The sequence below is a fragment of the Equus przewalskii genome, chromosome 2 (assembly GCF_037783145.1).
Source record: "Equus przewalskii isolate Varuska chromosome 2, EquPr2, whole genome shotgun sequence".
Lineage (NCBI taxonomy): Eukaryota > Metazoa > Chordata > Mammalia > Perissodactyla > Equidae > Equus > Equus przewalskii.
In genome coordinates this window covers 82,665,626-82,679,467 of record NC_091832.1, presented here as the reverse complement: position 1 = coordinate 82,679,467, position 13,842 = coordinate 82,665,626, and the positions used below count along the sequence as shown (strand labels likewise).

Below are 13,842 nucleotides of genomic sequence, written 5' to 3'. Positions count from 1 at the left end.
ATGAAAAGGAAAGAAGAGAAGCCAGGCTGCAAGACAATGAAAAGTAAAAGCTGATGAGAAAGTAAAGACATCATCCTAGCAAAAAGTTCAAGAAGAACGAAAAAGCAAAGTGAAAATGGACGCTTGAGAATTCTAACAACATTTAAACAAGGTTGCCAAGCTTCAGGATATGATAATTAGACAGAGAGATATAAATATATCAGCACTGAGAAGCTCTAACATACTTCCATGGAGGTCATTCAAGAGGGAGAAAATAAAACTCCAACATATTAAATGGTAACTTCATACAAAATAATATATACTTTGTTAAAGAAAACCACAGTGGGTAGTCAATGATTATAAAGATCGTCAATGACATCAAGTCAAAATAAGACCTTTCAATCAAAACTACTCTTAACAATAAGCTGCCAATTTCATACTTAATGAAGGTCTGGAACTGAAAGTTGATGGTATTCTGGAAACAGGTATGTATCAAGGCACATCTCACAAGTAACGGAGGCGCATCATCTAAGGATCTTTTTCACATTAAGAATCCTATTAGAAAGAAAACACTAAAAGGTAATTGAATTTCCCTCCGTTATCTTCATCTCTGTCAGCTCCTGCTACAATAACTTACTCTCCAGAGCAGAGATAACTCAATTCTGTCCAGCAAGCATATGTTATGAATCTCCAAAGAAAACTTGTCTAAATCATTCTGGTCTTACATCAAGGCTGGCTGTGGATATGAACTCTGACAGAAAGCAAACAAATTTATTTTTATCTTTTCAATAATTCACTTCTCCATGCTTTGATGGAAGAAATCACGAGATAAATATATGGTCTGTAGTTTTATTCTAAAGTCAGTTGAAATGGTTTCTATGACTCAAATAAAAAGAATTAACTGATCATTTTTAAACACAAAAGAATAGTATCAATGTATAGTAGAATTGGTAAATTACCCGGTTTCAATTTGTTTCTATAGTTATCTCTAATATTTTGAGTTCAAGAAAAACAAAATACTATTAATAAGATGCTACTTATTATGATTCTCAAATACTATTTCAACTATTACATCCTTGAACAGCTTTTAATAAAACAGGTTTTAGAAAAAACAATGCTGGAAAATTCATTTTCAAAAAAGTATCAAGATAACTTAGGTAATACTTCTTACAAGGAAATGTATTTCCTGTCTGTTTTCTAAACCAGCATTTTCTAACAGAAATGAAAAACGTCTAACTGAAAATAAAGGGTAATAGAATCAGAAATCCTTGTAAGTGTGAGTTTCTTAATTTAAGCTAGAATCGACACGACACCGAGATTATTCAGAACATAAACTAATCAAAATTCAAATAGTTAATGAACATAATATGTTTCCTCTGAAAAGCTTCAATTTACATTCTCAAATCAAGATTCTGACTTGGTTATTCATGACCTTTAAATTCTATAATAGTGGTCACAACAATAATGGTAACAGTCACTAACACAGTCTACAATGTGGTTTAACCCACATTATAAAATTGTACTCTACAATACACCTTTTACTGAGGTTTCATTATGTCCCTTTTATAGAAGGGAAACTAAGACTAAGAGAGGGTCAATGAATTTTTCCCAAGACTTTCCCATTAATAAATTGTGGAGCCTGGAATCTGAAAACGTTTTCTAAGTCCACGTTCCTGCAATAAAACTGGTAACACAGTTCCAAATTAGGTTACCCTTAAACACCAGAGAGAAGCTCAAAGAATGTAACCAACAATGCTCCCTGCAATTTTTTAATGTAAAGCTTGCTAATCTGTATTTTATAGTTCAAACTACTTATTCCTATTCCTTTATTTCAAGCACAACCAGCACTTTTTGGATTGAGGAACTCAAAACTATAATTTGAAAGCCACCAATCATGGTAATTTGAGATATTATTATAACCTATCATTCTTGCTGGTAATAGGTAGAAAATAATTGTGCCATGACCTTTCTCACTGAATTTAATCTTTTATGTTTCTTAAAAGGGCTAGCATACCCACTTTTAATCAGAAAAAAGAAAAAGAAACCAAATGTGTAGACTACAATTAGCATTCGTTTATTGAACAATTATTTACTGAGCACCTACTATGTGTAAGGCAATGTGCCAGACACTCTGCATATGTAATGAACAGTCACAGAGTTCTTGCCTTCATGAAGCACATAGAAGAGCAGGAAACAATCATGCAAGTAAATATATAATTACAAACCATCAGTATAAGTGCTAATGAGAGATTATAACAGAAAGTCATGATTTGGATTTACACTGGATGGCTAATGGGGGTAGAAGATGAGAAACAGAGAAGGCTTTTGTGTAAAAGTGACATTTAAAGGTATGTCTGAAAGATGAGTAGAAGTAAAGATGAATAAAAACATATTGTGACCAGAGAATAAGGTAAACGAAGTATAGTATTTGATATGATGTGGAAACGGTAGGTAGGGGTAAGATTATACAGGGTCTTGTAGACCACAGTAAGGATTGTAGGTGTAGTCTAAGTGCAATGGGAAGGCACTGGATGATGTGATATATGACCAGCATAAACTAATGTTTCCAAATGACTACTCTGGCTATTCTATGAAAAATGAAGGAAACATAGGTGAGAGGAAAAAAGACCAGGTAAGGGATTAATTACTTCAGTTATTTTGGACTACAGATAGGCTGTTTAAGATAAGAAATAACACTTTTGACAACAGATATATTTGGAGATAAAATAAATAGAACTTGAGGAGAGACTCCAAAATGTGTTAAGGGAAAAACATGGGTCATGGGTGACTTGTATAAGCAAGTAAATGGGGGTGATGTTTACTCAGATGGGTAAAAATGGAAAAGCAGATGACAGGGGAGAACTTCAGTTCTGGAAATTCTCCCAAAAAAAGTGGGGATGATTACAAGAAATTTCAAGTGTAGGTGAACAGTAAACAGTTCTATACACAGGTTTGGAGCTCAGAAGTTAAGTCAAGAGTTTGAGATAAAAATCAGGAGGGTGGAGATAATAAAAGTCTGGAAAGGAAATGGAGGAAGAAGGGCCGCAGAAACATTGGGTAAGGGAGAGTTTGTTTTTTAAAAGTACTGTTTTAAAATTATGAAAATATACATTAAGACCATTCCCCATTCACAGAGCAAGCATACAGTCTAGCCCAGTCTTGATAACTACTGGGCTAATAGTAGTAAACACAAGCCAAAGAATCCACCCACATTGCTCTTTTTTAGAAAATTAGTTAATCTTTATATATTATTTACATGTGAATTACTTTGACCCTAAACAAAGCAGTGAAGGATGAGTGCTTTACTTTCTATGGCAATCTATCTTCATGTACCAACAATGTAAGGGAGGATGAACACTCATTAATTAGGACAAAAAGAGGCCCTTGTTTATCAGAGTTATACTTTTAAGTCTGCTTAATTTAAAGTGTCAGCTCAGTTCACTAATGTATCCTATTACTGATGCTAAGTTTACAGTTCTATCTCTATGATTGAGAGCTAAACACCTCCCCAAAATAAGTCTTCCTGACTACAGATCACACCACTAATTGCAAGTAGGTATCTCCAAAACAGGTTCTAGATGCGAAAGAAAAGCCACACAAAAAATTTTGAATGTTACAGCATAAGCCCCAATGGGAAGAAACTTGCCCTACCTGAAAATCTTACTAAATACAGGAAGTTATAACATATTTATACCCACAAAGAGGCCCATTTTTGGTTAAATCATAGGTTTCATTTATAGCATAGTAAACATACCAGAATAAAAAGTCAAATCCAAGAAGTTGAATTTTTCAATCACAATGTAATTTTAAGTTGCATTAAAAATAGCATTCTCAGGGGCTGGCCCCATGGCCGAGTGGTTAAGTTCGTGTGCTCTGCTGCAGGCAGCCCAGTATTTCATTGGTTTGAATCCTGGGCGCAGACATGGCACCACTCATCAAACCATGCTGAGGCAGAGTCCCACATGCCACAACTAGAACGACCCACAACGAAGAACATACAACTATATACTGGGGGGCTTTGGGGAGAAAAAGGAAAAAAATAAAAATCTTTAAAAAAAAATAGTATTCTCAGGTATGTCAAAGCAAAATGTCAACTTTAGTAAGATTCGCTATCTTCAAGAGAATATGTAACAAAAGTATTAGTAACTATAAAAGAACTTCACTTATGTATAGAACTTGTAAAAGTTATTTTTAAACACATTTCTACATAACTTACACTATTAAACTCTACTAAAGTAATGATATTTAGGGCATCAATGTGCCAACATAATAACTATTTGTGCAATGTAACAAATATAGGAATTGATGTGACAATACCAATGGGGGATCTTATAAATTGCTCAGTATTATCTACAGGTCTCTTCCTCAAATAAGGCAAAAGTTTACCCATTCACATTTACAAAGTTTAGAACGGTACACATTAACAAAGTTCATCATTCTATAATGGCACCTTATCAAGTCCATTTATTATCATTAAGAAAGTCAAATAATTTTCCCTCAACTTACTTTGTGCAACTCAAGAAGAGGCAATATACTACTGGTAAAAAGAGTAGAACACGGAGCTTAAGAGTTGAAATCACTGGGCAATTCACTAACAACTCTCTGTTTTTTTATGTGTAAAATGGGGATAACAAATAATGCATATCTGGCTCATAGGTTATTGTGAGGATTAAATGAGTTATTGTATGAAAAAATGCTTAGAATAGTGCCCAACACATAATAAGCATGCAATATATCATAGCTATTATTAATGTTCTTGTTATTATTAGCCCCATCCTCAATGCTTGGGTACACAGTCAATGCCAGGCCGTGTAAGCAATCTTTTAAGAACAATGGCTGTGAATTCCAAAGTCCTTAAGACAGTCCAGAAATACTAACATGCTGATGATTATATTACAGAAATAAAAGAAAATATGATAATTGTTTTTAGTTTAAAAAACCTTAAATGTCTAAAGGACCATCAAACATTGTTCTAATCAAACTCTAATGTAAGATAAAAGATTACAATACTCTCTTTAGAAGTAATGTTTATGTTATGTTTTCTCTTTAGAAAATTTCTTAACTGCCATCTGAGAACTAAATTTCACATTAATGGGCAAGAATAAGGCACCAAAAAAGTTGTTTAATATAGCAAAATATTTACTGCTAAAAAAAATAGGATTATGACAACAATTCTACTGGACAAGATGTATAGGAGAGAAAAAAACAGCAAACATAAAAAGCCTCAAAGAATATTACCAAGTTAAAAAACAGCAAAATAAAAAAAAAATCCTACTTAAAAAGTAGAAATAAGACTGGTTCTTTACAAATACTGCATTAAATAGACAATCAGGGTAAACACACAGAAACATTACATTTTAGAAAAGTCCCAAAGAAAACACACACAATTAATACCACAATTCTGTATAATAAAATCATAAAATTTTGGTGATGTGGATGATAATTCTATAAAGAGCTATAATCAATGACTTCTCAGCTGATCAGCCATTGTCTATAAGGAGCACTATTTGCTATACAGACGGAGAAAAGCATTTGACATGTTACATTTCACTGTCCTAGTTCCAAGAGGCAACATTCTTCACATTCCTATGAAGAGTATCTCAGGAGCTCAGAAAGTCATCCCCAAAAATAAAATAACAAGCAAAAAAGTCCAAGAAATAGTTCTTCAAACTTTTTTTTAGCAGCACCCTTTTTACCATAAAAATGTTACTTGGAAGACCAAGAGTGTAATATGGATAAAATCAGTGTGGCCTGTGCCTGATCTGAGCAATCCCTGAGATACCACAGGTGACGTCGTAACACTATGAAACAAATTTTTGATTTTTTCTTTTCCCATTTAACAAAACTGGAGAGGAGTTAAAGGAGTTTACAACGCGAAAGGTGAAATAGAGACAATTTATTAAATCAACAAACATAATTATTAAATATTCCCCCCATAAAACCAAAGATATATATAAACAGATGAGTCTCTAGGTGTATATGAAGTGAACTTTGACCATTTGTGGCTGCTGATGAAGATCAAATGAGTATGCTCTTGACAAAGACATTCAATTAATTTCTCAACAATATGATAGTCCAGACCAATGCTACTCAACTAAGGTTGATGCATGTTTTTGATGCCAGTCTGAGAACTGTCTGTTTACAATCCACAATGAGATAAGTATAGAAATTGAGAGTAAGTATTTAGAATTTCTAAAGTTTATAGCAGGTGGACATGACCACAGCATCCAAACACAAGACAATGGACTCATCTCAATAAACAGTTTATGTGTTACTAAATTCCCATGATATCAATAGTAGTTATGCACAGTAGGATCACATTCTGTGTGATATTTTAAGGTCAGTATATAACTCATAACCCAAAATGTAAGCACTTATTTATTTTTATAGCTTATTTTTACAATTATTTTAATTTTCAATGAAATCTATTCTTTTAAATTTATGGCATAACATATTAGATTCATAAGGGAAGCAAACTTTTAATTATTTCGTTTTAATAAGAATTTACAATTAGAGTAACAAACTTCACTGGACTTCTCAGGAAAAGACTTGCCTTTTTATAATGTGGTAATAGTAGTAAATGAAATGATGACAATTAAAGTAGTTTCCAAAAAATTATTCCAAAGTAAGATCACTCATATAAATAATTCAGTTTTGGGAATAGGACCACCTACATCCATATAACTTAACAACCAGGACTGAAAACTGACACCATGTAAGTCAACACTTCAACACAACAAATATTTCACTGTTTGTTCTAGGAAACTCTAGTCCAGGAAGACAAAATTGCAAACCATCAAATAACTCCACTGTTTGCTTTAGTGAATATACAAACCAACTTATTTGAACAACAAATTGCTGCTCTAAGCAAAGAGTCCCCTTTTCAGAACAATGGATTGCTCACCAGGGCAAAAAGCTCACTTATCAACCACTTACTAATACGCTTACTTCAAGACTGTTCCCTCCCTGTCCTCCATATATGACAAATTTGAACCAACCCCAATCAAATCCCCACATGGAAAAGCCCACCGTAAACCACTTGAGCTCATACCTAACAACTATAAATAACCACCCCTATCTCCTCCTGAAATTCTGTGAAGATGGCATTCCCATTTACTGTGGTACATAATAAACTTAGGTTTGCTAGATCAATAAATTATTCCAGTGGTGTTCAGAACAGTTGGCAGGTGACGGCACTTCTGTAGCCATAAATGATGAAGAATTAAAACCATAGTATGGTTATTTGCAAACATATAATAACTAACAAAATAGTAAAACTACCAAACTTAAGCAGTTTAAGTTAAAAATGCAAATAGGATTATTCAAAGCTGAACGGAATATTGAAAAAATGAATACTAAATTAAAAAGCCAACAGAAACACATATGCAGGGGCTGGCCCTGTGGCCGAGTGGTTAAGTTTGTGCACTCTGCTGAGGCAGCCCAGGGTTTCGCCAGTTTGGATCCTGGGCACAGACATGGCACCGCTCGTCAGGCCACGCTGAGGCGGCGTCCCACCTGCCACAACCAGAAGGACCTGCAACTTAGATATACAACTATGTACCAGGGGGATTTGGGGGAGATAAAGCAGAGAAAAAAAAAAATAAACAGGTACGCACTATTTCACATAAAAACCACAGTGTTTAGTGAACTTACTATAAAGTAGCACATCACATTACCAAAACTTAAATATATAAATTTTATTTGAATATATGTACATGTATACACGCATAACTGGCAAGACATTGGTGAAACCTGCATCACAGACATATCCTTGGAAACATCAGTGAATTGTGGCTAAGAAGGCAGTTCAGGTGCCACTTTCCAATGACCAGAGCTTAATGTATTCAAGAACTAGTTAATGAAGATCCACTAATTGAACAAAAAAAACTAGTTAAGCATTTTTCAATACAACTTGAAAATCACAAAGATATTGCTAAAAATTTTTTTTTTAGAAAAAATGAAATTTGAACATAAGGAAAAATCCTCTTTTTTTTAGCTTCACTAATGACAAACACAACTAGCTCTGAACACTATAAAACTATGAAGAATTACATTATCTTCAAATATGCTTTGAACTTTACCTTTTGTTTAGGAAATGTTCTGACAGCATAGCTCCAACACAAGAAAATATTCTGAGGTAGTTAAAAAGATTTAAGAGCCTGGGCCAGTTTCCTTCATCTAGAAAGTCTTGCTACCATAAAAAAAAAAAAAAAAAAAAGTCATCTAAACTATAGTATATGTAGTGATTAAATAAAATTGAGAATTACCTTAAGATTAACATATTAATTTTGAGATTTTTCTTTTTATTATGTAGTAATATGGAAACTGATAATACTGTTATCACATGCATACAAACGTATGATGATTTATGAGGGGAAACAAGTCCCTTTACAGAAGGTTTGAACCACAACTTTTAAAGATATCAATAGGATAGCCACAAGTGTCTGATATCTTCAGTATTTTTAATTATCTTAACAACTACATACTACATTTTTCCAGGGTCAGATACGATTGAAAAACAAAGAGAAGATTAGACCACATAGAAAAATAGAGTTTATACAGATTTTTTATGACCTATTACATAATTTAACAATGATCAACAAAGTAGGGGATGATGTGGATATTGCATATGTGTGAAACGATATTACCAAACATCTAAAATATGTAATAGAATGTTTTGAAATTTTTTTCATTTAAAGAAGATCCAAGCATAGAAAATTCATAGCTCTAAAATCTAAAATTTCTTATGTCAAAAGGTGGATTTAAATTTAACTATGAATTTATAGGGCAAATCGTTGGAACTGGTAATGACAAAGAAATGAAAATGAATTTTGAAATTAGAGCATCGCTTGCTTCACTTTGAATAAAAGTTGAAAATTATTATCTTCAGTCATTGATACTGCTTTAAATCTCTTCTTCCATTCCCACCAACAAAACACTGTTACTAATATTATTACTAATACCATTAATATTACTAAAACAAAACAGAGAAACAACTTCATTATCCTCAGAGGGTAGCGTTACAATCAATCCAAAGTAGATCAAATAAGTTTAAAAGAGCAAGCTCATCTGTCACATTAGAAAAGTACTAAAAAATCAAAATTTTAAAAATTTTGATTATAATAAACAGTATTTGTTCAAAGTGTGCATCAGACATTTAATACAAAGAATTGCTATTTCATTCACATCTTTTTGTTTAGTTACAATTACAGAACAACAAAAGCTCATGAGCACAACTGCAATTCTTTATTTAAGATTTTATTTTTCCTTCTTCTCCCCAAAGACTTCCAGTACATAGTTGTATATTTCACTTGTGGGTCCTTCTAGTTGTGGAAAGTGGCATGCCGACTCAGCATGGCTTGATGAGCAGTGCTAGGTCCACGCCCAGGACCCGAACTGGCTTAGCCCTGGGCTGCCAAAGCAGAGCCTGCGAACCCAACCACTGGGCCATGGCCCGGTCCCGTGCAATTCTTTATATTAATTGCACTCTTCCAGCGAACCTATATAGCTTTTGTAATTCTTTTTGTTCTATATGATGTTTGTTCTGAGTACATTTCTTGAAATGTACTAATACGCCCACTGACTCTAATAGTAAAAAATAAGTTTCTATGTTATATTTTTATTTTTCTTTTTGCTAGTAATACATTTTTATTTCATTTTAGAAACATTATATATCTCTTACGGATTTGAACTTTTAAAATATCTGGTCTTTCACCACAGACAGTTTGAAAAGTATTAGCTTCAATTATTATATAATTTTAAAGTTTTTACTCAATCATATAATTTATATTTTTATCAATTATGAACGCAGTTAAAGAAGCCAAAAAACCCAGTAATTTAGAAACAAAACATATTGGCGAGCAACTCTTATTCTAGATTACAACAGGATAAGACAACTCTTATTGTACACTGATGCTTCAACAACTGGAAATGTCCCAATCTTCTCAAAATAGATTAAAGACATGGTTACATGTAGGTTACACGTTCCCCTGTTAACTGTATAACTTCGGGAAATTTATTAAACCTCTCTAGCCTCAGCTTCTTTATTTTTGTAGTAGGTCTAACAGTAATGACTTCCACTTTAAAGCAACTATAGGGATCTAAAGATAAAATGAATAATTCATGCAAAGTACTCTGAGAGACTGGCACATGGTAAGCACTTAATAAGTCAGTCATTATTTTTATAATCATTGAGATCACCATAGCTAGCCCTGGTGATCTACTGGTTAAGATTTGGCACTCTCACTGCCACGGCCCAGGTTTGTTTCAAGGTCAGGGAACCACCTGCCTGTCGGTTGTCATACTGCGGCGGCTGCATGTTGCTGTGATGATGAAAGCTATGCAACTGGTATTTCAAATACTGGTTAGAGAATTAGATGGATTAAATTACTTGTTAATATGCTACCATGTAATTTAGGAAATACACATGGGTTCCCTCCTTTTGTATCTCATTCACAAGTAAAAGATTATCTTACAGAAAGTAAAAGAAAAAGCATGCTACATTACAATGTAAAGCAGACATCTTTAATTCTATACACAATTTTACTCTATTATCTGCCAGGTACTGTGCTATGTGATAGCAATCATGAGGGAAAAAAATCACTCTTCACAAAACAAAGAATCTAGAACAAGCTACTCACCGCTACTAAGAGTGTCAGAACTAAAATTTTTACCTTCATTCTAACAAGATGCTAAAAAACTATTATAATATTACTGACAGTTCTTATTAGGGTAAGTTTACTTACTTTTAAACACAGTAAATAGTCTTACATCGTTCTTGATACTCAAAATATATATAAAGATACCATAAAAAGTTTGGCCAAAAGACACAAAATATACAAAAATTTAATTTTTAAAGTAACATTTAAATATTTCATAAGTTCTTCTAAACGAGATGTGAGAGAGTATCATGTATATGTTAAATCTCCAAAAAGAAAAAAATTTCTGATCTTCTATAAAAGATAACGCCTTCACATAATCCTAACTTAGAGAAAAATGCTTTTCTATGACTTGCTGGAGTGAATCATCTGAAAATTATTACCCAGACATCATGCCATTATTACTCTCTACAAAGAGATACACTAAGCAATACAGAGGTAAAATAGTAAGCATCTGCTGTGTTATTATGCATAAATGAATGTCATATATTATTTACATAGAAATTTTTTTCTTTCCATAACTAAAGAAAAGACATTTAAAAGGTAAAAAATGGGATATAAATTTCTTCATTTTTAGCGGTTGCATCTACTAAAAAATGACAGGACAGCTCTTCATCCTATTTCTTCAACTTCTGCTGGATGAAATTTAATACACCAAAAAAAATACAGATACTAAACATGGAATCACATAGTTGCATTCTTCTTAAATAATCCTTTCTAGGTACACATGCAAAGTATAACTCTGGATAAGTATACTATACTATAGTTTGAGATCTTTCATAAAGTTCTGAGACAAAACATTTGCATCTTCATTGATCAAATTCTCCCATCTCACCTTCAAAATATGATCAAATCGTCTGACAAGTGAACAGAAGTACACATTACTAAAAGCAAAGATGGCACATACATCAACTCTTTCAAATAATCTTACTTGGTAAATGTTATGCGAAAAGCACTATGCTGGGAGCTTTAGGAGGATAGAAGTCTTACTCTGGGCGTTTAGGAATGATGAGGAGATTAAGACATGGAAGCACAACATTCAACTATCTGTTTTTTCTTTTGTTGCTTGTGCTTTTGGTGTCATATCGAAGAATCCATTTCTACATCCAAAGTCATGAAGATTTACCACTCTATTTTCTTCTAAGATTTTACGGCTTAGCTGTTATATTTATGTCATTGGTCCATTTTCAGTTAATCTTTGTATACGGTATGAGGTGGGGGTCAACTTTATTCTTCTGAATGTGGATTTCCAGTTGTCTGAGCATCATTTCTTGAAAAGACTATTTTTCCCCATTGATGTGGTCACTCTTGTCAAAAATCAATTGGCCTTAGATGTATAGATTTATTTCTAGACTCTCAATTCTATTCCTTTAGTATTTATGTGTATAATTGTACCAGTACCGAAGTACAAAGCTTTGTAGTAAATTTTGAAATCAGGAAGGGTGAGTCCTCCAAGTTTGTTCTTTTTTCTTTCAAGATTGTTTTGACTACTGAGGGGCACTTGAAATTCCACATGAATTTCAGGGATAAATAATTTTTTTAAATCTCCATCTCCTGTTAGGTATAATTTTTCATTCTCAAATTAAAGCTTTTCATCAACTGAATTATATTCTATGGTCTAGTACTCCAAAGAAAACAAAGGCAATCAAAGATGACTAATACTTAAAACAAAAAAATTTGTATTGTTAACACTCTTCTACTTGAAGCCTTATCAATTTATTATGTTGGCAAATTATATTTAACAATGAAATACAAAATAAAGAAAAAAACAGCATTATAGACTTGGAGAATTAGGTTAATAAGTATTTAAAATTGCTTAATCAACTATACACCATGCATCCACTGGTAAAATCAGATTCTCAATAAAGGACATGAAATATTACCAGTTTATATACTGTAATTCTACCTAAGTCCACAAGTAATGATTATACCAAGACTTTTATTGGCTGTTCATATGTGAACTCATTAATATATTAAACAATGACCATTTGAGATATCTAAAAATAGCAAGCTGTAGGTAGATGCTTATAATTTATTACAAAGAACTACATTACCTATGAAAAGTACTTTCTGCAGTAATGGAGAATAAGGGGCATTGAATTATAAGCATCACACCCTCTGAAGACAGATATGTGGCTCAGTGGTATCAGTAAACACCTTCCCAAAAACTACCTAAATCAACAAAAATCCCTAATATAAATATAATCAAGTGAAGTTTCCCAAATAATGTACTGTAAAATAACAGACATAAGATTTATCTCTTCTGTTTAAAATTATTCTGCTATGTTATAATTAAGGATTTGTTAAATCCTATGGTAATTAGCCCAACATATAGTCCTGTGTAATTGCTTATACCTACACTTAAGAGAGAAAATACAGGTGTCTGAAATTACACATCATTACAAATTACCTGGTCTGACATTCTAAGAAAAAAATCTAAATTCCCTATAAATCACTTGAAGAAAGTCACTCAGGGCAATCACATATCTGATATACATCAGATCTATATTTAGATTAACATTGAAGATTAATATTTCAGATTCATGTTTAGGACTCAATAAGAAAGTAAACCATTCACAGCATATAACTGCCATACCCAGCCCATAAAATGGCACTTTAAAAGAATTAAAACTATGTGGCTGTCTTATGGTTTACGCATGAAGAAACACAAATGAACAAAAAAGGCCAACAAATTTTTCAGCAGCTGGAAATGCTAAATTTAATTACTGAAGAGAAATCATGCAGAGAAGCTGGCTGCCGAACAAGATTTACAATGAATGCAGGAAGTCATGTAAAAGTATCAAGAAATTTTCAGTATCCAATACTAATCATAAACCTAGATTTGAAGAATGTATGGATAATAAACATGATCTGAAAGACTGTATAGCATGAGAACACAGTATAGTGTTAGCCCAACAACAAAATATTTAAAAATACATTTAAACATAGATTTGTTATTATTCTGATAAAGGTTATTAATTTATATGGAATATGAAACATGAATAGGAAATATCATTTTTCCTTAAAGAAGCAAACCAACTAAAGCACTGTTGAGGCAAATTGAATACACCAAGAACAATTCCTATTAAAGGAATGCTGGTTGACGAATTTTGTCTCTACATAACAGATCCGTGACATAAGAATTTTATTTATTCTACAACTTGTGATTTCAACTCTTAGAATTTATATATACAAACATATATAA

General features: G+C 32.6%; 1 protein-coding gene across 5 annotated transcripts in view; it reads right to left on the bottom strand.

Annotated features, from left to right (window-relative positions):
* The window catches only part of LRBA (LPS responsive beige-like anchor protein), a 706,265-nt gene that overhangs the window by 399,144 nt on the left and 293,279 nt on the right, over positions 1 to 13,842 (bottom strand). The window lies entirely within an intron of this gene.